This window comes from Anastrepha obliqua, chromosome 3 (assembly GCF_027943255.1).
Source record: "Anastrepha obliqua isolate idAnaObli1 chromosome 3, idAnaObli1_1.0, whole genome shotgun sequence".
NCBI classification, from domain to species: domain Eukaryota; kingdom Metazoa; phylum Arthropoda; class Insecta; order Diptera; family Tephritidae; genus Anastrepha; species Anastrepha obliqua.
Genome location: NC_072894.1, coordinates 38,245,074 through 38,260,881, shown reverse-complemented (window position 1 = coordinate 38,260,881; position 15,808 = coordinate 38,245,074).

Genomic DNA, 15,808 nt, shown 5'->3' with positions numbered 1-15,808 from the left:
AGGAAAGCAAACGAAAGATGGCGCAATGAAGCCACCTTCAAAATCGCCCATCAACTGTGGCCGACTCTTAGTGCTAAACGCACAGAATCTTTGCTAAGCCAAAATATATATATGGATTATGTGCAAAAAATTAATCAAATATTATATGTACATTGAAGGATAAAAGACATTGTCTCATATTTGATAAATTAATTTAAATTAAAATTAAATGTTTTAAATTTTAAATAATTACTGAGATCTAATTTCACAGACATATCGGCTTTGGCATGTGAGAAAAGTGCTGTCGCACAGTGTAGTAATAGCATAAAATATAAAATATTAGAATTTACACAAACAATTTTTTCTTTATGTATGGATAGCTAATACACATGTACGCATGTGAAAGGGTGTATATGTGTTGGCAGAGGTGAGCTAACATACATTTTTAATACAATTTTCTTAAGTGATTTCCTATGTCGACGAAAGCGTATAAAATATGAAATAATTTTACGCACATACCAAAATATTCACTTTTGTCGCAAGTCGGCAAGTGTAGACTTGTTCATTTTATTATTTTTGCAATATGTGCATGTGTTCAGGTGTATCAGCATAGGCGTGTGGCACAATTTTTTCAGTTAACTTTCTTTCTTTTCGTTTCCTTTGTGCAAACTTGCTACCGAACATACTTTACCTTTCATGTTTCTGCCAACTTAAAACAGATTGTGCTGTTTTTCCACCTGTCGTGGAGTAGAGCGTGTAGGCGGCTATTCAAATTTTGTTTTTACCTAACTTAAATATATAAAATAAAATTGTGTAGACATATTGGGGATCACAGGTTTTGCAGCAGTGGTTTGGCAGAAGTTCATTGAAAACGAGGCAAACGAAAAAAAAGGTTGATTGACAGTAAAGTATTCTAAAGTAAATTATATTTTGTAAACATATTTACTTATTAATTAAACTTATTTTGAATTGCCAAATTTCCACCTTATTTTATTGCTACTTTTATTTTATGATAATATTTACCGTAAACTGTAAAATTAAAAAATCAACTAATAAAAATAAAAAGATCAACATTAAACGCATTTTGCCGGTTATAGAGAAATAGCTTTTAAACTTTAAGTTGATTTAACTCCAGCGAGGGGGGTTCAATAAGTACTTATGTTACAAATGAAGACACCATTTTTTCTTTTCTTTCTCTTTATTTTTCAACGTAGCTCCCTGTTAGAAAAAATACTCTTCTCCCAACGCTGCGACCATTTTTTAACCTCTACAAAAAATAGGATTTGTTGATATCTCTCTTGTTTCAACTACATTTTTTTTTCTCTATGTTACGGAACACGAAAAAGTCACAGAGAGCCAGATCGGAAGAATACGGGGAGTGCAGCAACAATTCATAACGCAATTCATGCAGTTTGGCGGCGACAACCTCGGAGGAATGTTTGTTATCGTGGTGACACAGCACCTTCTTTTTCGCCAAATGTGGACGTGTCTCCTTAAATTTTTTGTGAAAGCGGTCCAATAACTCATTGCAGTATTGTCCAGTGATTCTTCTTCCTTTTTTTATTAAATCCATGGCGTCACCTCCATTCGCATCGCAAAAAATCGTCGCCATGAGCTTTCCGGCCGATGGGATTGTCTTCCCCTTCTTTGGAGCAGATTCACCGGAGGAAATCCATTGTCTTGATTATTGTTTAGTTTTTGGTGTGTAATGATGAATCCAGGTTTCATCGACGGAGACAACTTGATGCAAAATTTTCTTCGGATCTTACTTAAATTGCTCCCAACACTGCTTCGAAGTTAACAGCCGCTTCTGCTTGTGAGCAATATCGGGTCGACAATTTTTTCATCTCCAACTTATCATGTAAAATATTAATTGCCATTCCGGTCCTGATCGCTAGTCATCAAAAATTGATGTTCGTCTACGTTTAAATTCGTCGAACCAATATTTAAGTGTCATAGATGGCGAAGCGTCCCCATAGACAGCATCCAACTTTGCTTTTATCTTCTCCCATTTTTGCCCATCCAAAAACAAAAAGTCAATTAGCGAGCGATTCTGCTCTTTTTCCATCTTAGCGAAAATCACGAAACACGACTTACTCGAGTCAATCTGAAATTTGTTTTTCCGTCGTTTGATAGATGGCAGCACACAATGTTAACACCAACTTCCCTCAGGAACGCCCTCTGTCATCAAACACGGATACTTATTGAACCGCCCTCGTAATTTACGTGGAACTTTGAAGAGTCGCACAAAATATTTGCTTACTTGGTTACACAATCGTTACGTGTACCCAATTGATTGGTAATAAAATAGCAAATGCCTTTTTCACATCCGCTTCCCACTTCCGTCTGTTTTTGTTATCTGTCTTCCTGCATACTTATTCATCTTTTTCTTGCAGGCATACAAATGGCGAGCTTTCGTCAAAGCAACAACTCATTGAAGAAGCGAAATATTCAATTGCTTTTCGGTGGCCATCAAAGCGGGAAACGGATGTTGTCTGCGCTGAAATTGACTAGTTGCAGGTAAGGAGTTCGCTCCATACTTACGAAATGTGCATAACTTTGCTCATTACCTTTAAAATAAATGGCATGGCATATATATATTATGTATTAAGTTTCTAAATCGATTACCTTTACATATGTATGTGCGGGTGATAAATTGTTTTTAATCAAAGGTATCCATTTTTTCACAGCGGTTGTTGAGCATGAAATGATTAATGTAGCCCTTAAGCCGAATGTAATATGTAATTTATAAAGAATATATATTTTAAAACAATTTTAGATTTAAATTTAAATATTTAATTTAACATTGCAAAAAATGTACTTTTCTTCTGTGAAATATTACAAGACCCGTAAGTAAATTCTAGTTGAAATAGTTTGTATTAGCACCACAGACGCCAATTGTGTATTACAGCTTCCAAAATTGCCAAATCAATCCGACCCAGAGGAAAACGCGACCAAAGACGACTAATCAAAATATTTGTTGTTTAAAAACTCAATGGCGGCCATCAACTCAAAAGCTAACCTATACGAAACTGCTGAGCAAAGTCCAAAAAACTGCATTTTTATGCTTCACCGGCGCTTTAAGGAGCAAAATTACAAAATTAATTAATATGAAAAGTGCGCCTTCTAAGAACACCATTAAACGTTTGTACTAAAGGTTTTCGACTGGTGATACTCTTTCTAATCCAAAGAGGCCGAGTCAAAACCGACCAAGGCGTCGCCAAGGGCATGCGAAAATCGCCGTTCTCAGCAGTTGGGCATTGCTCGGACCACTTTACAACGAATTATCCGCAATGATTTGCATTTATTCCCGTATAAGATTCAATTGACGCAAAGATTGTTGCCTGCGGACAAGCCTCGTCGATTGGAATGGGCCCAAAGAGTCATCGAAATCCGTCGGGTCCGTCGAATATGCCTCCCTGTAGATTGACATGATGGCAGATCCGGCGGTGAGTAAGAGTGGTCTTATATACTACATACTATGAGTAGTTATAACCAAGAAATTGACTACTCCTTGTCTAACCCACCTTTAACAGGCTCTTCAAGATTAACATCCCGTAAAGAAGAGAGTGGCAAATTTAGATAGCATAGAGAAAAGGGGAAATTAATTTTTGTACGGATGGATCCAAGCTAGAAAATAAAGTAGGCTATGGAGTTTTTTCGGCCGCCGTAGCCGAATGGGTTGGTGCGCGACTACCATTCGGAATTCACAGAGAGAACGTTGGTTCGAATCTCGGTGAAACACCAAAATTAATTAAAACATTTTTCTAATAGCGATCGCTCCTCGGCAGGCAATGGAAAACCTCCGAGTGTATTTCTGCCATGAAAAAGCTCCTCATAAAAATACTTACATCCGGAGTCGCCTTGAAACTTTAGGTCCCTCCATTTGTGGAACAGCATCAAGACGCACACCACAAATAGGAGGAGGAGCTCAGCCAAACACCCATAAAGGGTAAACGCGCCAATTATATTTATATATAAGTTAACACCTGCAGCCTAAGGGCAGCTGTAACATAGGCGAATTTAAGCTTGCTTGTTACAGATTCACTAGCGGCCTGCCAACATTAGCTGATTACGGCGAATCGGTAATACGACACCAACATGCAGCTGCACGATGGTTTCGTATTAGAGTTTGGCAAACGTGCCAACTCCCATGAATCGTGGGAATAAACTTATCCAAATATTGCACATTCCAAGAACTCCATGACTAGCCAGTCAGTGACTGCGACGGTGGCGGCTGTAGGTTAGATTTTAGCACTAAGTAGTTTATAAGTTTAGTTTAGAAATTGAACTCAGCACGAGAGCAAGTGCTCGCGTTAATAAATTGTAATTTAAAAAATTAAAAATCAACACAGTTCTTTAATTGTCGCCCTAAACGTGGGACCACGATAAACGTGTCAGGACATAAGGACATCCAGATCTATCCAGAAAGAGGACATCAGCATCATATAGCAATCGATAGAAGAAGGATCGGTGGTGTTTATGATCAGGCAGCTTGGCATTCAAGTGTAAATATGTCTTTGGAAGCCATCCAGCTGAAAGCGCTAATAGAGAGTGCTGTTTCCTCTGCACTCGCTGTACAGAGGGAAAACTTTGAAGAACGACTGACTACCATTAGTCAGCGTATAAATGATGTTAAGATTACTGTGCCAGAGATAGAGACGTATAGGGAAATAGAGGTATTGCCCGGTAGACAGTGTGACGAACCCCTTGACATTGTGAAGTCCTTACCAGACTTCGATGGCAAGCAGGAGTGCTATGTTTCATGGCGACAGGCAGCCCAGACGGCATATAAGATTTTCGAAAAACATGAAGGAAGTAGGAAAACATGAAGGTAGTAGTAAACATTACCAAGCTGTTGCCATAATTCGAAATAAGGTGAAGGGACCAGCAGATATGGTGTTGGCATCATTCAATACGGTGCTGAATTTCAAGGCTATAATCAGTCGCCTTGATTTTACTTACAGTGACAAAAGACCCATCTACCTAATTGAACAAGAGCTCTCAACCCTTCGCCAGGGAAGCCTGACACTCCTGCAGTACTACGACGAGGTTGAGAAGAAATTAACCCTTCTCACCAACAAGACAATCATGACTTACGATAAGACAATAGCTGCGTCCCTCAACGAGAAATATAGGATGGACGCCTTGCGAGTGTTCATTTCGGGTACAAAAAAACCGCTTTGCGATGTACTGTTTTCGGCAAGACCTAGCGACCTCCCATCTGCTTTAGCGTTAGCTCAGGAGGTAGAGTCAAATCACGAGCGGTACATATTCGCTAGCACCAACGCTAGGAACTTGGAAGATAAAGCCCAAAGATTTGAATTTAGGCAACAGCATAGGGAAAAGGGTACTGGTGGAAGAGCCCCAGTCAAGGATTTTTATCCATCAAGAAGCCCTCATTTTAATAGAAGTAAGGGTACCAATAATAAGCCTCCACAAAAAATGGAGCCAGTGCAGCCAATGGAGGTAGATCCTTCACTTCGTTATAGGCAAAGCACGCGACATCAACCCAATGTTCCGTTTCGAAATTGGGTGCCGCCTCATACAAATCAGAATGAAGCAAATAGGCAGGCTGCAAAAAGGCCGAATTATGGCTCCGCTCGATTTACAGGGCCGAAACAACAAAGAATCGACCACTTATCCGCAGGTCAAGAGTGCGAAGAATATCGAAATGTGGCTAATTCGGAGGCTGCAGCAGTGGACGATGAACTGTCCGATTCTGATCAAATCAATTTTTTAACGCAAACTCCCTGCTACCTTTCATCGAAAGGACAATTGCAGGGAGAAAAATTAAATTATTAATCGATACAGGGGCATCAAAAAATTATATTAAGCCTCTAAAAGAACTTAAGAATATATATTAGTACCGGTCGAAAATCGGTTTTTGGTAAAGTCAATACATGGCTTTAACGATGTTAAGAAAAAATGTATAGTTAACTTGTTTGGTACAAACAGTCCCTTTTTTTTGCTCCCCATGCTTTCAACTTTCGACGGAATAGTTGGGCTTGACCTGCTTACCAAGACAAATGCTACGTTAGATTTTAAAAACAAAATAATAAAAACCAGTCCTGGCTCCGAAGAACTTAAATTCTTGAAGTGTTGTAATGTGAATTTCACACAAGTGGAAGACATAGAAGTGCCGCAAGTGGTGAGAAACAAATTTCAAAAAATGATAAAAAATTTAATAGGGGTGTTCTCGGACCCGAATGAAGCACTCCCTTACAATACAAACATTGTCGCCACTATTCGCACCGAAAGTGACGACCCGGTATATTCCAAGTTATACCCATATCCTATGGGTGTATCAGACTTCGTGAATGCGGAAATTCGTGACTTATTAAGAAATGGCATAATCAGGCCATCTCGATCACCATACAACAATCCAATCTGGGTTGTGGACAAGAAGGGTAAGGATGAACAGGGTAACACCAAAAAGTGTCTGGTTATTGATTTTAGAAAGTTAAATCAGAAAACCATCGACGACAAATATCCTATTCCTAATATCACAGGCATATTGTCAAATCTAGGAAAGGCCAAGTATTTTACAACGCTTGACCTTAAATCAGGTTTTCACCAAATAACACTTGCTGACCAAGATCGAGAAAAGACCGCGTTTTCAGTGGGCCATGGAAAGTACGAGTTCTGTAGACTCCCCTTTGGATTGAAGAATGCACCCAGCATTTTTCAGAGGGCTATCGACGACGTGCTTCGAGAACAGATAGGGAAGTGTTGTTATGTCTACGTCGACGACGTAATTATTTTTTCCGAAGACGAGGAAAAACACGTTGACCATATTGAGTGGGTTTTAGGAAGACTATGCGAAGCTAATATGAGGATATCCCGGGAAAAATCGCACTTCTTTAAACAAAGTGTGGAGTACTTGGGCTTTGTGGTATCTAAAGATGGTATAAAAACGAGTCCTAGTAAGATCAAAGCAATCCGCGATTACGAGAAGCCCACAACTTTGTTCAATGTCAGGTCATTCCTGGGGCTGGCAAGTTATTATAGATGTTTCATCAAGGATTTTGTGTCAATAGCAAGGCCTTTGACGGATATTCTCAAGGGTGAAAACGGTAAAGTGAAGTCTACACAATCGAAAAGAGTAAAAATAGACTTAGATGAGGAACAGTTACAAGCTTTCAACAAGTTAAAAGAGGTTTTAGCGTCTGAAGACGTTATACTACCCTACCCTGATTTTAAGAAGCCTTTCGATCTAACGACGGACGCTTCATCAATGGGTATAGGAGCCGTGTTGTCTCAGGGTGGAAAGCCTATAACTATGATTTCTAGAACCCTCAAGAATCGGGAAAAAAATTTCGCAACCAACGAACGTGAGCTACTTGCCATAGTTTGGGCTTTAAAAAGCCTTAGAAATTATCTCTATGGTGTAAAGAATTTGAATATCTTTACGGACCACCAGCCACTTACATTTGCGGTTTCAGACCGAAACCCAAATGCTAAGATTAAACGATGGAAAGCGTTTATCGACGAACACAACGCTCAACTCTTTTACAAACCTGGCAAAGAAAACTATGTGGCCGACGCTCTGTCAAGACAGAACATTCATACCTTAGAAGAAGAAAACCAATCAGATTTAGCTACAATACATAGTGAAACATCGCTATCTTATACGATAGAAGCAACTGAGAAGCCACTAAATTGCTTCCGAAACCAAATCGTTTTGGAGGAAGCCGACATGAACCTAAGACGGAATTTTATATATTTCGGCGAGAAAACTCGCCATGTTATCCAATTCACAAATAAGGAACATCTCATGGAAGAGGTTAAATTAACTGTGTACCCAAATGTGGTAAATGCCATACACTGCAATTTGCCAACATTGGCCAGCGTACAACACGAATTTATAAGGTGCTTTCCGGCAACAAAGTTCTGGTACTGTAAAAGCATTGTGGCCGACATTGTAAATAAAGACGAACAGCGGGAGATTGTTGTTATTGAACATAATCGAGCTCATAGAGCTGCTCAAGAGAACGTTAGACAAATTCTCTGTGACTATTATTTCCCAAAAATGACCAAACTGGCAAACGAAGTGGTTGCGAATTGTAAAATCTGCAGTAAAGCAAAATATGATAGGCATCCACGAAAACAGGAACATGGCGTAACACCAGTCCCATCCTATGCTGGAGAAATATTGCACGTTGACATATTTTCAACAGACAAGAAGTACTTTCTCACTTGTCTCGACAAGTTCTAAAAATTTGCGGTGGTACAACCAATACCATCTCGAACAATTTTAGACATAAAATACCCTATTTTTCAGTTAATGAATATATTTCCAGGGGCAAAGACTATATATTGTGACAATGAGGCATCGCTTAATTCCGAAACGATAAGGTCTCTGTTAAAAAATCACAGTACCTCAAATGGTCAGGTCGAGCGTTTCCACAGCACACTTGTAGAGATTGCGAGATGCCTTAAATTGGAAAAAAATTTTGATGAAACAATCGAACTTATATTATTGGCCACATTCGAATATAATCGAACTACTCATTCTGTGACCAGAAAGAAACCCATTGACATAATTCACGCCACACCCCAGGATATGCGAAATGAAATAATGGACAAAATAGAGAAAGCCCAAGAAACTCTGCTGGAGAGGAATAACCCTTCCAGACAAAATAGAGTGTTTGACGTGGGGGAGCGTATATTGGTAAAAACCAATAAAAGATTAGGGAATAAGTTAACACCTCTGTACGTAGAAGAAAAGGTAGAAGCTGACTTGGGGACCACAGTCTTAATTAAAGGGAGGGTGGTCCACAAGGACAACATAAAATAATTTTAATTTTTATTAGGATAACCAAGATAGACTAACTCTCATATTTTTCAGGATTCTTTCGGTGATACTTCTAATTGGGTCAGCAACAGCAAAACTGACTGACTACTCGCACTCTAGTTACATACCGATTCAGGACGGGATTGTAACTCTTTGGCAGAATGTTGACTTTCTTAAACACACAACAAATCTCAGGACATATATGGAAATAGCCAAAGAAACTAAGGAACTAACGAAACATTTCCCTGCATCTCCCATGAGGATGTTGCTGAACTCGGACATCGAACATATAAAAACACTTTTGGAAACATTAAACATTCACCACAGACAGGCACGAAGCATAAACATTTTAGGGACAGCTTTGAAAGTTATAGCAGGAACACCAGACTTCGACGATTTTGAAAATCTAAAATTTCGACAACAAGAGCTAATTAATTCAGAAAATAGGCAAATAGAAATAAACACAGCAGTGCAAGAAAAGATAAATGAGCTAACAGATACAGTGAACCTAATAACAAACAATGTAAAAACTAAGCAGATTGACACAAGTTATTTATACGAAACATTGCTCGCTAGAAATAGAGTTTTAATTTCCGAAATTGATGTATAGATTTCAACGATTGCCCTTGCAAGGATCGGCATCATTAGTCCCTCCATATTAAATTTTGACGATGTAAAAAAATTAATTAATATGCACTCTACAAACACAACTATAACAGACTTAATGGAGGTATCTAGCATTAAGGTGCTGTTAGACACTAACTTTTTATATTTTTTAATTAAGTATCCGCCGTAGCCGAATGGGTTGGTGCGTGATCCCCATTCGGAATTCACTGAGAGGTCGTTAGTTCGAATCTCGGTGAAAACACCAAAATTAAGAAAAACATTTTTCTAATAGCGGTCGCCCCTCGGCAGGCAATGGCAAACCTCCGAGTGTATTTCTGCCATGAAAAAGCTCCTCATAAAAATATCTGCCGTTCGGAGTCGGCTTGAAACTGTAGGTCCCTCCATTTGTGGAACAACATCAAGACGCACACCACAAATAGGAGGAGGAGCTCGGCCAAACACCTAACAGAAGTGTACGCGCCAATTATTATTATTATTATTATCCAAAACCTATATTAGTATGTAAGAGAGTCATTTTGTTTCCCGTTCAACACAACGAAACTGTCTTACACTTTGGTAACAACGACAACGTCGCTGACTGTAACAATCAGATTTTGGCTATTGGCAGTTGTATTACAGCACTTACGTCCACATTTTGCAAAAAGCTCAAAAATACAACATGCGCACAACAACTGCATTCGGGAAGTATAGCTCACTGCAGCACACGCCCCAGCCATCTGGAGCCGATTACGCTTGTTGATGAAGGCATCATAGTTATCAACGACAATACCGCTGTGATCAAATCAAACGATGGTTCTGAGAAAACTGTTACTGGTACTTACCTTCTAACCTTTGACGACGAGGTTCAAATCAATGGTTCTTACTTTAAGAACAAAAACGGTATACTGACAAAATTACCAGGTTCTGCGACAACAACACTTGTCAATATTACTGACCATTTAGAAATATTGAGTTTACCGTATCTAAAAAGAATTAATATGCAAAATCTAGGGTACATTGCAAGAATAGAGAGAAGAACCATCATGTGGCCAATACTATCTGGCCTAACTTTTATCGCCATTCTGGTTGGCTGCCACTTTTTATTCAAACTGCGGCAGAGGAAAAACAGAAGGAGTCAAAGTCATGTTATTCAGGAGATCATTGAAAATCTTAAAAAGACCGAGGACGGCCTCCATTTAGAAGGGGAGGAGTTAACACCTGCAGCCTAAGGGCAGCTGTAACATAGGCGAATTTAAGCTTGCAATCAATGTTACAGATTCACTAGCGGCCTGCCAACATTAGCTGATTACGGCGAATCGGTAATACGACACCAACATGCAGCTGCACGATGGTTTCGTATTAGAGTTTGGCAAACGTGCCAACTCCCACGAATCGTGGGAATAAACTTGTCCAAATATTGCACATTCCAAGAACTCCATGACTAGCCAGTCAGTGACTGCGACGGTGGCGGCTGTAGGTTAGATTTTAGCACTAAGTAGTTTATAAGTTTAGTTTAGAAATTGAACTCAGCATGAGAGCAAGTGCTCGCGTTAATAATTAAATTGTAATTTAAAAAATTAAAGATCAGCACAGTTCTTTAATTTATGTACCTATATGGAGTTTTTTCAAAATAATTAGGATTAGAATTATCTGTCCGACTTCCGGACTACGGTAGCGTCTACCAGGCAGAAGTCTTAGCTATAATACACAACTCGTAACAAATAGAAGAAGGTTTTATACATCTCGGTCGGCCATCAAATCAATGGAGGCAGTTATACTAAGACCAAAGGTTGCTCAGGAATGCCTAGCAGCTCGAAATTATATTAGAACCGTCGTCAAAGTGAGCCTTATAGGGGTTCCGGGACATAGAGATATTCAATATTGGAATTCCTATGGCATCTTACAAATTAAGGATAGAAAAAAATATACTCTAAGAGACCAATAGGCCATGGAGAGAAGAAAATACGTGTGCTACAACCAGGCTAATTTGGCCGCAAATAGATAGGAAAAAATTAGACGAATTCCTTTACCTCTCAAGAGAGAAGATCTCGATGGTCGCGGCTTGTGTCACCGGCCATTGGTTATTAGGTAAGCACTCTTCTAGGCTAAGAATATTTTGGCATGAATATTGCAGACGTTGTAGAGACGAGGAGGAGGAAGAAACAGAATACTTCTCCTGTAATTGTCCAGCCTTAGCTAGGAATAGAGCAAGGTTGTTGGAAAAGTACCATTTTGACTTTCTTACGGAACTATCCGTTGTTGGAATAAAATCTATCCTGAGCTTTATCCTTTTAGGAGAAAAGTTTCAACTACTTCCGACCACCCCTTCTATTTTTGCCCATTGTTTGTATGGAGTCGGAGCATTGTGCGACATGTAAGCACAAGTAATTAGACAGTAAATCATTTGGAATTATTTACATAAGGTTGGTCTGGGGCAAGAGAAGATTTGTGTAGGGTACAATAGCTTAAGATACTGATATCATCTGGCTTAATAGCCAGTCGCGCGCTATCAGGTTTGCTTTTTCTATGAACGAGGGTAAATATGATCGTTTTTTACTACGTGTCGTACAGCATTAGTTGCCGCCGAAATGTACCCCATCGATACGAGTAAGTGGGTGAAAAGGACAGCAACATTTTTTTAACTTAAACTTCATCACTCCGCGACACCTAATTCTGTAAGCGACGCAATTGAATTGACACACTATGTGTCGTTCGAATGTACGCAATTTGACAGTACAAGTATAAGACTTCAAAGCTTCCTTCACAGGCTGGAGGAAAACTACTCCACCAGCTGCTGGTTAGAGCCATGCTGAAAAGCTGTAAGAAATGGAGATGGATAAGCGACGCTACAGCCGACAGCTGAGAACTCCTGAAAGGATAAAGCATAGTAGCGCCGACTAATCGCCTTTTCCCAAACGAATAAATGCTTGGCGGCAGTCCCGTGGGGTTCAGCATTCAACAAATAACAGGTTTCACCTTATAAAAAAACATGTATCTATCGATAAATTATATGTGTACAAATGGGCTTCACACTCATATTTGCCATATCATTTTCTGGTTTTCTTATTTTGCCACTTCATTTTTCCTTCATACTTCTTAAGAATTTTTACGCAATATTTTCATACAATACCATTGACTACAATGCGAGCAGGTACGCCTTAATTTTGCTTCTGGCTTTTGGCTTTTGCCGTTTTATCCTTCTTTTCAAATGTGCAAATACACATAAAGTTAAACTACATACATACTCATGTTATTAACAAGGCGCATTTGTGCAGAAGGGTATTCGAATTTTGTTAATAAAACTGTTTTATATAACAGCATAAAGTACTCAAGATAGACTTAGTCATGTACTACTGTGGGCAAAAAGTAAGGTGGATTCAGTTGTAAAATGAAAATTCTTTATTTATTCTTGTAAATCAATTTCATCCCCTTCAAAATAATCCCCTCTCGATGAAATACACGTATGCCAACGATTTTTCCAATCCCCGAAACATGACAAATAGTCCATTTCCGGTATAGTCGTCAGCACCTTCTTCGATTCAGCTTTTATCTCCTCAATCGACTCGAAACGCGTTCCCCGGAGTGGTCTCTTGAGTTTTGGGAATAGTCAGAAGTCACACGGAGAAAAATCAGGGGAATACGGTGGTTGCGGAACGATATGCGTGGAATTTTTGGCGAAATGGTCACGAAGAGCGAGTGCAGTGTGAGACGGTGCATTATCGTCAAGACCAAGAGTTGTTGGCCCATAATTCTGGTCTTTTTAGACGAATTACTTCACGTAAACGACGCTCAAATAATATTCCTTATTAACAGATTGGCCAGGTGGAAGGAATTCATAGTACACCACGAAAATCGAAAAAAAACTGTCAGCATGACTTTTATTTTTGAACGACTTTGACGTGCTTTTTTCGGTCTGTCCTCGCCTTTAGCACGATATTCGCTTGATTGATCGGTTGTTTCAGGGTCGTAAGCATAAATCCAAATCTCATCTCCCGTAATTATGCATTTGAGCTTGTCCTGATAGTCTGAAAGCATTGTTTCACACACATCAACGCGACGACTTTTTTCCAAGAAATTGAGAGTTTTCGGTACCAAACGACTTTTCGTAGGCCCAAATGGTCTTTCAAAATGGTTTTCACAGATCCTTCTGATATTCCGATCATATCAGTAAGGTCTTTAACAGTCAACCGACGATTTTTGAGCGCTAACTCCTTCACTTTATTGACGTGTTGGTCATCTGTTGACGTCCATGATCGTGCGGAGCGCTCCAAGTCATCAACACGTTCTCGACCCTCTTTGAAGTCTTTGTACCACTTATAAACATTTTTCTGCGACATGGTCGAATCACCAAATGCCTTCTGCAACATGCTAAACGTTTCCGCAGCCGAAATTTCATTCCGCAAACAAAATTTGATGTCACTTCTCTGCTCAATCAAATCAGACATTGTAAAAATCGAAAAATGCACTCTTGGTCGTTTGGTAAACACAAGCGTAAATATATTACTGATAATGACATTCACATGAAAGTTGGCCCAGATGTTATTAGCAGTGCTGCCAACTCATGAAAAAAATAACTAGAGCAAAATTTTAATCCCGCGAAGTTTGACAAATAAATGCACCTTACTTTTTATCCACAGTAGTATTTCTTGCTTCGAGATATTTAATGAATTGTATTTGAATAAATTAAAAAAAAAAAAAAAATCGCAGTCACCGACTAACTCTCTTGCCGTGCAGTTGTGCGTATCAAGTGATTACCTAAGTTGAGTAAACTCCGCGAGCATTTGTGCTATTTCCACGTGCTTTTTGATAATCCCATCCTTTTACATTCTTATTGTTATTCAAATTACCTGGTTTGTATAATATTTAAAAGAATATCACTAAGTGCCTTATATGGGTAAAAGCCCCACCATTCCTTCGGGGAATCGATTTAGCATACTTACCGACGGTATGATAATTTCCCCGAAGGCAAAACGTAAAAAGGTGAATAAAGAAGCATCTTTTCCACTACTATCAGACGTGACCCAAAATCATAATTGCAATGATCCAAAATTCATTATCATTAAATCTACCGATGTGTCCAACTCCTTATCAAAATACAGCGTTTTTGCTAAAAAGAAGGCTATTGATAGCATTAGTACCGAATACTTATCAGTAAGCTTACTACGCGATGGCAGCCTGCTGATTCTAACAAAATCTCTCAAGGTTGCTGAGAAATTTATAAAATGCAAAAACTTTGGCGGCCTATGGCCCGTGTCTGTTACTATTCACGAAGCCCTTAACACTTGTAAAGGTACAATTTTCGACAAGAATTTGGCAAATACGGACGAAAAAGAAATTCTGGAGGCTTTAAATTCACAAGGAGTTGTGGGAATATTCAAATTTACTAAAACTATTAATAATATAAAAGTTCCTACAGGCAGAATAGTTCTGTCGTTCAACTTGTACAAAGTTCCCCTCACTATTGACATAGAATGGTACTCAGTGAAAGTTGAGGAATACTTTCCTACTCCCATGAGATGCCGCTCATGCCAACTACTAGGTCACACCATAAAAATATGCAATAATAACACCGCATGTGAAATTTGTAACTTTCCACCCCATGCCACACTGCCATGTCAACGCACAATGTGTGCTAACTGTTTTGGGCCTCACCCCGCCTCTGCTAGAGACTGTCCAAAATACTTACAAGAGAAAGAGGTATTAAAAATAAAGACGCAGAACAAGTGCAGTTATGCCGAAGCAAAATGCTTATACAAACAACAAAACCCCATCAACCTAAGCCAAATGCAATCTTACTCGACAGTTCTAAACTCAACACAAGTTTCTCACCACAATATCGCTCACAACTCCATGGATCGTACCTCTTCAAACAGCACTGCAGTCGCCACTCAACCACTCAACACCACTAACCAATCCGACACATCTACGAACACGTCTCTTTCAAGCTCTCATTCAATCTCTCAACACTCATTGGATCATATTCATACTCCTTCAATAGCCATCATAACATCGACATCTCAATCTCAATATCTCCCAGCTAACTCAAACAATCAACACAACATCCACTCAACAGCAAATATCCTCTCTACCTCTCTAATTCATTCTCCAACCACACCAACTATCAGTACCATGGCATGGACTGTATTTAAAACAATAACAACTACGAAACTAATGCATCAACAACTCACTCCAATCAATTTTCTGTTCACCAATCAAATCCTCTTACTCCACCCTACAATTCCTACAACACCACAAACACTGAATCCACAACTCATTCCAACACAATCCCTCAATCTCCACTAACAACAATATCCGAAATGCACAACACTACTACACCTTGGGAGCTTCAAGAACCATAGCTATATGTTATTTTCTCTTGAAAATAACACTAATAGCAAGCATAAAAAGGTATAATATTGATGGTTA